This window comes from Piliocolobus tephrosceles, chromosome 9 (assembly GCF_002776525.5).
Source record: "Piliocolobus tephrosceles isolate RC106 chromosome 9, ASM277652v3, whole genome shotgun sequence".
Lineage (NCBI taxonomy): Eukaryota > Metazoa > Chordata > Mammalia > Primates > Cercopithecidae > Piliocolobus > Piliocolobus tephrosceles.
Genome location: NC_045442.1, coordinates 78,337,778 through 78,351,283, shown reverse-complemented (window position 1 = coordinate 78,351,283; position 13,506 = coordinate 78,337,778). Strand labels below are relative to the sequence as shown.

The following is a 13,506-nucleotide window of genomic DNA, read 5'->3' as shown; positions in this document are numbered from 1 at the left end:
CACCAGAGGCCAACACACAACCAACTCCCTAAGTGATTTGATTCCACTTCAGAACTAAGCACACAAAGGACCCAATCTTCACCCCTGGGATCTCACTTTCTTCCTCTTTGTTTCCTTAGGAGTGTTTCCCAAGTCTTGGTGGGGAGACTTGCACAAGATTAAGACTGAGAAGATAGGAGAACTCGTGTTATAGAGTCTGTGTTAAGTGCCATGAGCTCTGCCAGATGGTCAGCCTCACAGAGCAGGTCATGTTAGTGAACATTTGGAAACCAAAGAGATTGGGATGAATACATAGGAAGTCATCAGCTCAAAGCAACACTGTTAGTAAACACCAGGGCCAGGATCGGACTCCAGCGACCAAGCTGTCTCTACTCTGCAAGTGTTTCTTTCAGAAGTCACCTGGGAGGTGTTTTAAAATCTCAGATCCCTCATCCTACCCTTGGAATTAAAAATGTTGTGGAAGTGCTAGTGGAACAGCATCCCACAGGCATGGACACAGCTGCCTCACAGACTGCGACCCAGGGGACCACCATGTCCCACCTGGCTCCCTCATTCCTAACAGTAAGGGCGCATACCTTTGCCACTAATTTGCATTAAGTCATTTAATCATCACAACCACCTTAGGAAACACATACTTATATTTTCTCCACTTTTTACATGAGGAAACCAAGGTTAGAAGCATAAGTCAACTTGGCTGGTCACATGACTGGTAAGCAGCTGGACTGGAATTCAAGCACAGGCAGTCTGGCCCTGAGCCTTCCTTTTAACTGCTGTGTTACACAACTTTCAGTCCTGCTGCCATGAGTCCTGTGCAGGGCCCTGGCTTCCAGGTGACCTACTACTGATGGTTCTACTTTAGCATAAATGAAGCAACTTTTCAAAACACTGATCCACAACTCTCACTGGCTCCTAATTGCATCAGTGCAGGTGAATTGCTGGCCCGCAGGTCAGCTAAACCTTCCAGATTACAAAATAATAATAATGATAAATAAATAATTGTAATGTTTTCAAAATTAAAATGTTTCTTTAAAACAATCTAGTTGTCTGCCTAGTATGTGTCCACTTCTAGAAGAAATGGCTAGAGTAACTTCCTCTAGATGAGTTTCATTAGACTGGGCATGCAGCCTTCAGCTGGCCACAGCCCTCATTACCCTGCTCCTGATTTACATTTCTGCTTGACTTCGGTAGATACATGAGTTTGAGACCCACAGCCATACAAGCACAGGCTTGGAACATATAGTATTAGCGTTAGATGAAATAAAACAAAGGATGTCCACCTTGCTTGTTATCAAAAGGCTACATATAAAATACAGAAGAAATCCAACAAAGAGCCATGTCCACTGCCAATCCTTTCTGTATGAATACACTCAACAAATAATGTAAAAATGAATTAAAAACTGATACAGGGTGGGGGCGGGCATGGTGGCTCATGCCTGTAATCCCAGCACTTTGGGAGGCCTAGGCAGGCAGATCACAAGTCAGAGATCGAGACCATCCTGGCCAACATAGTGAAACCCCGTCTCTACTAAAAACACAAAAAAATTAGCCAGGCATGGTGGTGCGTGCCTGTAGTCCCAGTTACTTGGGAAGCTGAGGCAGGAGAATCACTTGAACCCAGGAGTCAGAGGCTGCAGTGAGCCGAGATCACGCCACAGGACTCCAGCCTGGGTGACAGAGCGAGACTCCGTCTCAAAACAAAAACAAAAACAAACAAACAAAAAAAAACTGACATGGGGTGAGGGAAACACAATATCCAGAGAATATGAGATGATAGTTGCCAGGGTACACTCTCTCCATCTTCCTCTGCCCTCCCTTGATTCTCATATCTGGCCATACCAAAGAAAGCACCTCTGGCTCCATCTAGACTTTCTTGGTGTAAAATGGAATCCAGATTCACTTTCAGGACTCAATTCCAGGAGCCACTCGAGTGTCCCTGTCCTCCTGCAAGCTGCATGTTGAATCATATTCAGTCTTATTAACAAGAGTCCCTGGAGTTAGTTTCACCCCATCGCCACATTCCTCTCCATCCTCACCAACCATGGCAGCTTAACTGTGCAACAGATTTCTTCTTTCGTTGTTTCCTCTGGGTCAATACATCTTACCTAGTACCCCAGGTCTTTGCTGAATAGTAATACCTCCACTCTTAATCACAACAGGGTATCCTGTTTTGCTAGTAAGTTCCTATCCATCTCTTTACTAGGGATACATTCTGTTTCCTTTTGCATGCCATTCAGCAATCATGCTATCTTTCTTACAATCACCATGACTGGACATTGGAAGACCATACCTCATCCCAGACGGAAATTAGCTCAAGAATCTACACTATGACAATGCAAGTATTTAAAAGAAAATAAGCCATATGATCTATTCAAAACTTGGTAAAAATTGTAGCATGTCACTCCAAGTCTTCCAGTCCAGAAAAATACCAATGTAATCCCAGGATTATTTCCATAGTTCACTATCTCAGAAAATTTCTATACAAGGGCCATTTGCATGTAAGTTAGAACAAAAAATAAGATCTATTTAATCAGGCTACAATTATGAGACAACACCAGTAATTTTTAATATTTCTGGGACCAAACATTCCACCTCCCCCTGCAGAAAGCAGGCATGGGTCTGCTCTGGGTGGCCATGCTGGCACAGGACAGGATGGATTGTCATTGGAGAGTTATTAAAGCTTCAACTTCCCTTTAGTTAATTGCCCATGCTTCATGCAAAGGTGCAATTAGAGAGCTGCTTGCTAATGCAGAGATAAGTAATTGCCTTACTGAGAGCCTTACTGGGAGCAGAGGATATGTAGGATGAGTGAGTAGAGAAGTTAAGTTATTTTGTGTAGTCCAAATGGAGACGATAGACCGTGCTGAGAAAAGGTCAAGGAGAGTGTTCAAAGTGATACCTCCAAATGCCTGCAACGACCATCAAAAACATAAGGGCTATGGTCAGGTGACTGAAACTTTCTGGAGAGTGTGTTTGATCATCTTCGGTCATGTTCTAAAGTATTTATTTAAGCTTTGCACGAGTCATAAAAGGAAAGTCATCTTTTGATATTTGACAGTGATTCTTGTAGGGTACAACGAATAAACATGTAGGACAAAGTTGTCCAAAAGGGGATTTTCCAAGGCCAAGACATTTGTCATTTTTCCAAGGTCCATCACATTTGTCAAAAGGCTCTGCCAGTTAGCAGCACACCAATAAAAAAAAAAAAAAAAAAATTGTCACTTGATATGCTGAGCCTAAGGGAACCCACCTGTTTAAGTGATCTATATCTTGTGCCCTATTTAATATCATTCTATAATGTTAGTGTTATACATGGTTCCACCTTCATTAAATATACATTTAGAAAATAAAGATTTTTTATCAGCTTTTCTCTTTGATTGGATAGGGGGAACAGAGGTTCTTAGATGTCTGACCCTTACTACCCTGCTTCCCTTACTTTCATACTCCCTGTTTTAATTAGGTACCTGCCTCAACTGTTAATCAGAACTGATCCCCCTGCCCACTGGAAACTCCTGATAGAACAGCCACTAAATCAGCCCGAAGACTTCTCTTGTTCAAATTAAGTTATTCCAATCCCATTGGTCTCTCATTTATTTTAACAAGTAGATCCAATAGCAAAGTATTTGTTCACTATATTTTAAAAACTCTTCCAGAGAAAGGCCATTACTTATTGCAGTAAGCTGAGGATAGAAGCGATTTTACTGTCTTTCAGAATAACTAATTTTGATTGATCCAGTTAAGCTGTAAAACATGTTGCCAAGGTTAATTATAATTCATCAATCACATCAACACATGGCATTCACTGATGGAGACAGCTTCACATATTTGTTTGAGGTATGCAAACAGCTTCATAAAAAATCAGCTTTAATAATCTTTCACTCTCTGTTCATTGTCAGGAAAATGTGATTTAAGTAAAATCATTTATCCATCCCTAAATACATTAATGCAAAACAACTTTACATTTTTAATTCTTTATAAAGAAAATCAACTCAGCCAACAGAAATCAGTTGACAAGTATAAAAGGTTTTCAGTCAGTTTAATCTTCATGGAGTGTTTATTGATGTTATGTGAAGTCAAAACATTATTTAGATAAATGCCTTTATTGTTTATGTGGATTTTGGAAAAAGAATCTGATGGGTTTTTTCATGGTTCTTTTTTAGGTAAACTTTAAAAAAGGATTGCAAACAAGTCAGCAGTAGTGCCAGTTTGATGGTTCTTTTCAGCAGGTGCTGACATTGATGAAAAACCTGGAGAGCTGGAATCAAAATGACACTCATCTTCCAAGGCCAGGGGATATTTCCCTTAGCACAGTTTGAGTCAAATGACCAGCATGGGCACTGCTGCCTAGAAGGCTTTATTTGGTAATGACATCTCCAAAAATAAATCCATTCATTTCTTCCTGTGAAATGACTATTTATGAGACCTTCTCTACTGGGCATTGAGCTAGGTTCTGTCAGATCAGCAACAAGCAAAGTAGCTATGACTCCTGTATCCACATAACTCACAGTCCCATGAGGAAGCAAATGTTAGAGAAATGACTGCAATACCGTGTGCTGTGCAATATCATAAAAGAAGCACATAGAATACTGTGTGAGGAAACTGAAGCAGACACGTAACTCACCTGGGCGATAAGCCTGGAAGCAACTTTCAGTTCAGATCCAAAGCAAACACAGAAGTTGTCAAGGCGAAGAGAAAATAAGAGCGCTCCATGGTGGTCAGGGCTTCTGATACTTTTTAGCTATGAGACCCTCAGCCAAATTGCCAGGCCATGTATGGAATACAGAGCCATGAAAACCATCAGGGATATAGGATTGTCAAAAGAGAAGAGGATCAGAGCAAAGAACAAAACACCATTCTCTTCCAGTCACTGAGAAACCTGTTTATTATTTCAGACGGCACTAGTTTCAGTTCTCAAATCATTGTTAAACAAACCAGCAAAAACCTGCCCACTCACTCAGCTTTTATCAATTCTGTTTGCATCAACTTCGATGAAGAAAGCCAATTACTCTTATTGACACAAATCATCTTGCCAGAGAACATTTTCAACAGAAGAGAGGAAACGAAAGAAAGACTGAGAGAGTAATCAGGAATCGGCTCCCAGGTATCACTAATAACCCCAAAATAACCTTCCCCTATAGCTATAGAAGCCCTAACATTCCATTCAGCACCACTCACTACAGAAGCAAAGAATTCCCCGGCAAGATGTGTACGTCTTCAAGAAGTCAGAAGCGCATCTGCACTTTCTCCTGGTCTCAGCTTGTGAGATTTTATAGTGTCATGCAGTCAAATGAAAGAAACCAAGAATGATTTAAAAATATGTGTAGTCCATCACTTGTAACTGTTCATTTTCTTGGAGGTTTAGAAAACTTTAGCGTAAATGGTCATTTCAAAAGATGGGCAAGTTTTGGTCCATCCCTGAAACCATCATCAATTTTTGTCCTAGTCATCTCTGCTTACATATGTGTGGTGAGGGAATTCCAACTCCTCCTTCTTTGGCTTCAAAGATGTGTAGTGTGTGATGATATCTGAATTTACTGAAGATGAGAAGTAATATGGCAAGAAATCACATTTCATAACACCAAGTGTCTATCATCTTATTGACTCCTCCAAAGCTCTCCAGAGGCTGAGGAGGGTAGATCAATCCATTTTTCTCACTGCTTCCCTTAGAAGGATACTATGCCACTTCCTGGAATTCTGGTGAAGAAAAAAAATGTTGATCTTGTTACTTACTATGGCTGGAATCCAGCTAAAGCATAAACATTGCACACTTAAACATTATTTGAGCAACTTTAGAAGGAATATTGAGAGCTTCCTGCGAGATCATAGCAATATTAAGGCCATGAGGTAAGCAGACCAGCATGGAACAATAGGATGCAGTATCCTCCAACAAGGGCTAGTGACCTAGATGGAGGATGATAGGAAAGGAATAAGGCATGAATAGAGCCAAGAAAAGGAGGTTATACTAGCCACTACTAAATCTGGAATTTTACCATACTCCCTTAGTGAGAAAGATGTGATTATTATCATCTATCCCCCAAGTAGAGATTCTTAATGATCATTTGTAACTGACAGAACACATATGTCAATGCCTGAATTATCTATAAGTAAAATAAGCATGGTTTTAAACCACTGTATAATATTTATTATTCTCCAACTTAGAAGTCCTACTCTGGAAGAGAATTATCTGACTTGGGTGGCCTTATCCTACACTTACAATCATATCAGCAAGTTCTGTTCCAGCGAAAACCATAAATAGAAATATTTGCTAAACTAATCATTATTTAAGATGAAAGATTTTTCCATTTATTTTATGTTCCACAATGTACTTAAAGGCCTTTCTCAGTTAAAGGCTTCAAAAAGACACAAAAATGATAAATCTTATTGCGATGAAAATGTCTAGTAATGATCAATTTGAAAGAAGTAGCTTGACATGAAATAAAGTAAAAAACAAACATCTTCTATGGAGCTTCTGAAGTTTAAACCATCTCAACTGTATGGTAACATCGTCTTCAATAATGAGGAAGAAAAATATTTTATTAAAAACAAATCACATTTTAAAAGTTTATAAGACACTTCAGGAAATTAAAACAGCTTAAAGTTTAAACTAATGCTAAGGAAGGAAATGTACTATCTTCTTTAATGGCCACATTTTAAGGTTTGATACATTTTCTGTGCTATACGCACATGAAGTTCAATTAAAAAGTATTTTGAGTGTGTATTATGTGGTAAGCATTGCAGATATATAGATCAGTATGTCATTTTTTTATCCCGAATGGTCCCACATAATACCACATAGGAAGAATTACACGTGTCCACCAAACCAACACATAAAATTATGTTGTACAAGTTATATATTGTTATCTATGCAGTTAGAATAAAACTATAGTGTTTATTTCTATTGAAAGATTAGCTCTTTTGACCTCTTTACTGCAAAAATTTAAAACATTGGTTGCATTATTTTATTTAATTCTGTGTTTCATTTCTTTGTGACAATGCAAAGAAGAATCAGGTTAACCTGGTCTGTTGAGTTCCTTTACATCTTTCTGAAGAAAGGGATTTATAAAGATGTCAGCTAGTTATATAATAACTTATGAAAAGACAAAAATCCCTTTTCTTTCAGTTTTTGAAAATCACTTTTCATGAACTATACTTCTAATTGAGATTAAGAAGTACATTTTAGAGTCAGTTTATTGAAATTTTGTAGAATGAGATTTCATTTAAACTAAATGTTGAATATTTGAATATTTTAAAAGAATGTGGCCATTCCTGAACAGGTATTTGTGGTGTATTTATTGTTTACTTTGCTACTTTGTGTTAATAGATTTATACAGGAATTCAGGCCAATTACTCGTGGATACCCATTATGTTCGAATAATATTTAGCCATGATATGTATTTTCGGAAGTGAATTATTGATGAATAAAATGAACTTACTATTGTCATTAAATAGGTCATAATCTTACTTAAAATTGTGTCCTACGCACAGTATGTATGAATATGTTCAACTTTTGAAGGACCATTGTATCTCCTTCCTTTAGTTACTAACTGTAGAATATTTGCATATTAAAGCATTAATAATATCACCTAGTAAGTGATCATTTTCTTTGCCAGGATATACGTGACTCATAATATCATTGCAAGAATGGGTTATGTTTAGGTTTTGCTCCTAAACTTCAAGGAAAAGCACAGTTACATTCTGCACATTTTATATTCTAACTCTTAGAATTATTTTTTCTTCATATACAACATACTTATTCCAATTATATCTTTAAGTTTTTTAAAGTTAGTTATTTAAAGTGAACATACATCAAGAGCTTGGTACAGAAATATACTGACAAGAGTCAGTATTTCTGCTGGCTCCAAACAATAGGGAAATCATTTGGAATTGGGAATTCCAAACAATTCCCTCTCCACCATCTGAAAACATACAGCTCCCAGGCTTTGGAAACCATAATTGCCATCGTCACTCTGTGCTGAAAATCACATTAATCCAGCCCTGAGGATCCTTCACTGGCCTTTTGCTCTGAGATAAGTTAGACTCTTACTAACAAATGGAGTCTAATTTTTTAGGTCATGTCACTGCCTTAAACTTTCTAGAAAATTCATATTCCAATATCAAAGAACTAAAATAAAGATCATATTGTTACTGTCCATGTGCTGCAATTTCAGCCTATGGAGATACTGTCCAAGGTAGACATTTACAAAATTTCCTAACTCTATGCTCATGACAACTCAGGAAAGATTTTTGGTAAGCAATAAATAAGCTGCTTTCAATTCAAGATGGTAGATTGAACATCTGCATTACCTACACTAAACAACATCAATAATTTAGGGAGTAGATGTACAAGAGTATTTTTTAAATCATAGAAAACTTTCTATCCATTGATAGGTTATTGGATTCAAAGCTGTATTGGAGCTTTAAAACTTTCCTCTTATTTTTTGAATTATTTTATATTTCACCACATAGGAAACTACATATGACACTCTAGATGGAGCCAGAGAAAATATTCCACAAAAGGAAAAGGCTGGCAGTCCAAGAAAACTGCATTCAGAGAGAGGAAGCAGAGGCTAGTCTAAGTGGAAGGCATGAAGTTTGGATTTGGGCAGCTCCCACCCTTTCTAGTTGGGTGCTTTGGGCAAGAGGTTTATTCTGTCTTGTCTGGTCAAGTGAGGTAACAAATGGAAATTGCAGCATAATTTTAAGGGGAAGTTGAAATAACCCTATGAAATACCACTACAGCTTGCAAAAACATAGGAACAACGAAATGAATCCACTTGAGAAATAATTTAAAATTTTAGTTGTTAACATTTTTACTAATTACCGGTTTAGACTTGGTTACAGTTCCCTAACAGTGCCAAGGGCTTTAAAATAAAGTGTCCAATTAATTAGAAAGCGTTTCTAAATAAATGGTATGAATGAAATGTTTCTTCAATTTTGAGTTGGTCTCTTTTTGTAACTTCTCATCATATTATTGTTCAGAAAATAACCAAACACAATAGATTACAACAATTTTCATTCATTTTTATTCAGAAATAAAGTACTTACTATGAAAATTTTAAGAAGAGAAGCAACAATAAAGGCCAATAATCATTCTAGATATGACAACTAATTCTTCTTTTAATATGGGAATTCAGAATTGGGAGAAGGTTGCAGGTTTTTAGTTCATTCAATCTTCCACCCAGTCTTGAATTTTCAGTGAAGTTTCTATGAGCATGGGAAGAAAACTTTGTAGACATTCTGCTACCATATTCTGTTAAGCTACAATTTTTTCACATTCATTTGCAGACAATTTGTTGGTCTTCTCTTTTTATGATTCTTGAAGGGTTATTTTATATTAATTACAACATCTAGAAATCATTTTTTAAATTTTAAAATAAAAGTGACATTTCTGAGAAATGTATTCTTTATCCTCTTAAATCCTGTCTGAAATCATTATCATCGTAGGAGGTGGAAAACCAGGCAGGCACAACTGGATCCATTGCAAGAAAGTTTGCAATAATTTTAAAGCTTCCCTCTTCCAAACAGAAGAATAGAGAAAAGTTATGTATTTGTAGGTGAATGATACTTGGGAGGAAAGAGCAGAGTTTCAAGATTCGTCTGGCTCATAGTCCTTGCCTACAAGCTTTGCTCTTTCTGGGGATGGGGAAATGAAAGAATATCATCAATGTTCTTTCAAAGAAGATAAAAACAACGTGTGGCATTTTTTTCTCTGCCTAGGTTTTTTATTAACTGATTTTCTTCTACTTTTGGATTAATTCTTATTTAAATGATTTCCTTAATCACTATTATTCTTTCAAAGTTCGCCCCAGGAATTTACATGAAAAACAGTATTTTCGTAATAGAAACCACATATCATCAACACATTAAGAAAAATTTTTTTAAATGGATGTTATATATACTGTGTGTTAGAGACTTCAAAAGCTCATTCAAAATATTTTTGAAACATTTTCTTTAATTAATGCAATTTCAAATGGCACATTAAAATTCTGTGGTTTATATTTAAATTCAATCATATCCATTTAAAAAATTTTAAAAATGTTTTCAAAATCTTGAATCATATAAAAATAATGTAACTAAGAAAAATTAAAAATAAATTAACAAGTCATTGTGAAGGAAAGCACAAAGTATGAATAAAACATCACCCTTGTACTTTTCTGGCACTACATATGCAGAACTGACACAGTTATCGACTCTACAGAATAGTCTTTAGAGCTTCAGTGAATGTGCTCAATGTGACTAAGCAGCCAATCAAAGCCTTGGGACAAATAATGTATACAAGTGAACATCAGGAGGTCAACATAAAGGCATGCCAATTTAGAACAGTCAAGAGTAATGTACAACTCTCGAAAAAATATGTAGATACAACAAATATAATAAAATAAGAGAGATAACACAAGAATTGGAAACATCTGTTTGAAATGGAAGGGAATTTCCAAGTCTATGAGTGAAGTTAAAAGATAACCCCAACCTGAAAGTGTGGGGACAAGAGACAAAAAGAGAATTGTTAAATTGTTAGAAGATTCAACCAGACAATACATGCAGAGGCTCATGCTGCTCTCCCCAAGAATTGGAACTAATTAATAACCTTAAACAGGCCCACAGTTTTAAGGCCATAGCAAGCCTTCTAAAGGAAAGTCAAGTAATCCAAGGACAGCAGAGGCAATTTTTCAAAATCTCTATGTTAATATCTCCTCAGTTCCATAAAAGACAGGAATACAAAGAGGACACGAGATAGCTTTGGGAAAGAGAAAGAAATAAATAATGTAGCTGATCAGGGTCACACTGAAAATTATTGTCAGAGAACAGGATGACATGAATATGTTACGGAATATATTAAAAACCAACTCAAAGGTTTTCGAATTCAGGAACAACAAAGTAGAAATGAACAAATCCTGTGCTTTTTCAATGGGAGAAAATTTGAATCTAGAAAACAAATCATAGGTGAGTATCTACTTCATCTACATAAATGGCCACCAAATTCTTTATAAGGTTAGATCTACAAGCATTCGGTGTTAATGTACATTTGGAAAATGAAATTTATTTTTCTTGCTACCATCTTTATAATGTTTCACTGGCTTCTCTTGCACCCAAGCAATTCCAAACTCCCTAGGTGACTTCAAGCAACCTCCCAGGATCAGTGCCGCTAGCCCCTCCAGCACTGATTTTTAACACTGCTTTCCAAACTCCTGGTAGCTACCAATCAGCCCTTTTTTCTGTCCTCATGCCAGTTGAATCACTTGCTTTTCTCGCTGCTTAAAGGACTCAGAATTCACCTTTTTTTCCTGCTTCATCCTTTATCATTATGCAGGTATCAATTCAAATGTGGCTAAAGCTCTCACCACAATCCAAAAATGATTACCCACACCCTACCTGGTCATGTCTACTCCCTCATCTTATTTTCTTTAGAGGAAATGTCAACATCTAAAATTGCAAAGTGGTTTTGTTTGCTCACTTGCTGAGTGTCTAAATTCCATCTCCAGAAGATAATCTCCAGTAGAAGAGTAGGTTTATGTGTTTTGTACACAGTTATGTCTCTAATATCTAGAATAGAACCTTGGCCCCCTGAAACATCCAAAAATATTTGTTGAATGAATAAATTACAATATTTATGAACCCATGTGTTTCAAGGTATTTAATAACATCATCAGGACAAGAACAAGATAAGCCAACATATCTAAAGTATAAACTGTGGTAATCTTAGAGAATAAATTTCCTTAGAAAGGTATGAATTTCTAAATAACATTCATGCTGTTTCTCTTTTAAATTTAATGCATTAAATATGACATCAGAACCAAAACTCTATCTTCACAGCATCAACTCATGCTAGTTGGCGCGGGAAAACAGTAAACCAGCAGTATTGCTTATACAATTCCAATCAATTAGAGTTAATTAGTTAGTAGTTGTAGTACTTTTTAGACATTTCATGATATTATGTATGTATAACTAATGGTGAATACAGGAATATGCGATAAGAGGCAAAGAGTTTTAATACGTTTAAGGGGATTTTCTTGTTATTCCATATGACATTCATAAGAACAGCAACCAATTATTGAGCCAGATATTATACAAAGTGTTTTATATATGTTTTCCTTTAATTTTTGCAAACGCCCTGATAAGTAGAATCATGATTTCTGTTTTTAAGATAATAATGTAGAAGCTCAAAGAAAGTTAATTAGCTGCCCAATTACATAGGTCATAGGTGGTAAAGTAGGAACTTAAGTATCACTTCTCTACCTTGCACATGTAAAATCAGGAGTTCTCCATGTTGGAAGTCCTCTATAAATAGCTATTCTCAAGAACCCTCTGATTTTCTTGATGCTTGTGGGAGAATATCCCTTTATTCTTTCTTCTGGCTCCCTATGCCTCAAAACCCAGGAATTCACCCCTAAGCCTGTAACTACCAATACAAACCAATATATTTTCCCTGATCCAAACACTGCTTTCTCAAACTAAGGTGGTAAAGGCTTGTTTTCATTGCCTGTTACGATTTTCTGGCAATATCATTCTCTGAGATAAGGTCTCGTCCTCATCTTGGAATGAAGAAGGGAACATTAGCTATCATAATCAAAATTAAACTCACATTGACAATTCAGAGTGTGCCTACTGAGTTGTGAGATTTCCAAAATGCCCTGGGCATCCACGGTATAAAATGTACTCCATGGCAGAAGAGACAATACTTGATATGGATGCATCCATGCATTTAACCTGTGTCCACAGCAGATACTGCTCACTGACCATGATATTATTTGTGATTGAACCCAGGTAGATGTGGCCCCAGAATTCTTGTCATCTCTCCAAGCAGCTATCATCAATCAGTCAGCATTTTCATGAGGAATGAAACCATTTCGCTATACCTTTGAATGCGCAAAGGAAAGTTGACCAGGCCTTGAAGAATGAATTAGATTCTGCCTTGTAATAGTAAGGGGAGTATAAATCAAAAGAAATGAATATAATGTAAAAAATTACAGAAGCAGTAAAGCAAAGAGGTGCATTTACAAAAACATAGATTCCACATCATAAATGCTATGAGAGGAAATGTATAGACAGCCCAGGTGCCCTCAGTACAAGGAAGGTCCCAAATACCCTATTAATATACTCAACGTTCGCTTTCTGAGCAAGGAAGGGACCTATTTGTAATGATTGCTTTAAAGTGATTAAGGTAGAACCTGACAACAGGATGAGGTCTGGGGAGGCAGGGATAGAGAAAGAGTGACAGTTCCAATCAGTTAAATGACCATGAGTAGAGTGAAGGGAATGACAATGTGATTACACACTAATCCCATCCACGGCAATAATGAAAAGCAGGTGGCTGTATTCCAGAGTGCAGATTGTTAGGACATGAGAGCTGATTGGTCGTTGGGAGTGGAGTGAGGAAAAGGAAAGCAGAGAGAGTAAAAGCTATGCAATTATAGCTAACAGTTGTTGAGGGTCTGCCAAAAACTGTTGGAAGCACTTTGCTTATGTACTCATGTCGTTTTTACAAAAAATCTATGAGGTAGATACTTTAAT

At 36.8% G+C, this 13,506-nt stretch overlaps 1 protein-coding gene across 10 annotated transcripts in view; it reads right to left on the bottom strand.

Annotated features, from left to right (window-relative positions):
* The window catches only part of NRG3 (neuregulin 3), a 1,116,221-nt gene that overhangs the window by 705,406 nt on the left and 397,309 nt on the right, over nucleotides 1-13,506 (bottom strand). The gene's annotated exons all lie outside the window — the stretch shown is intronic.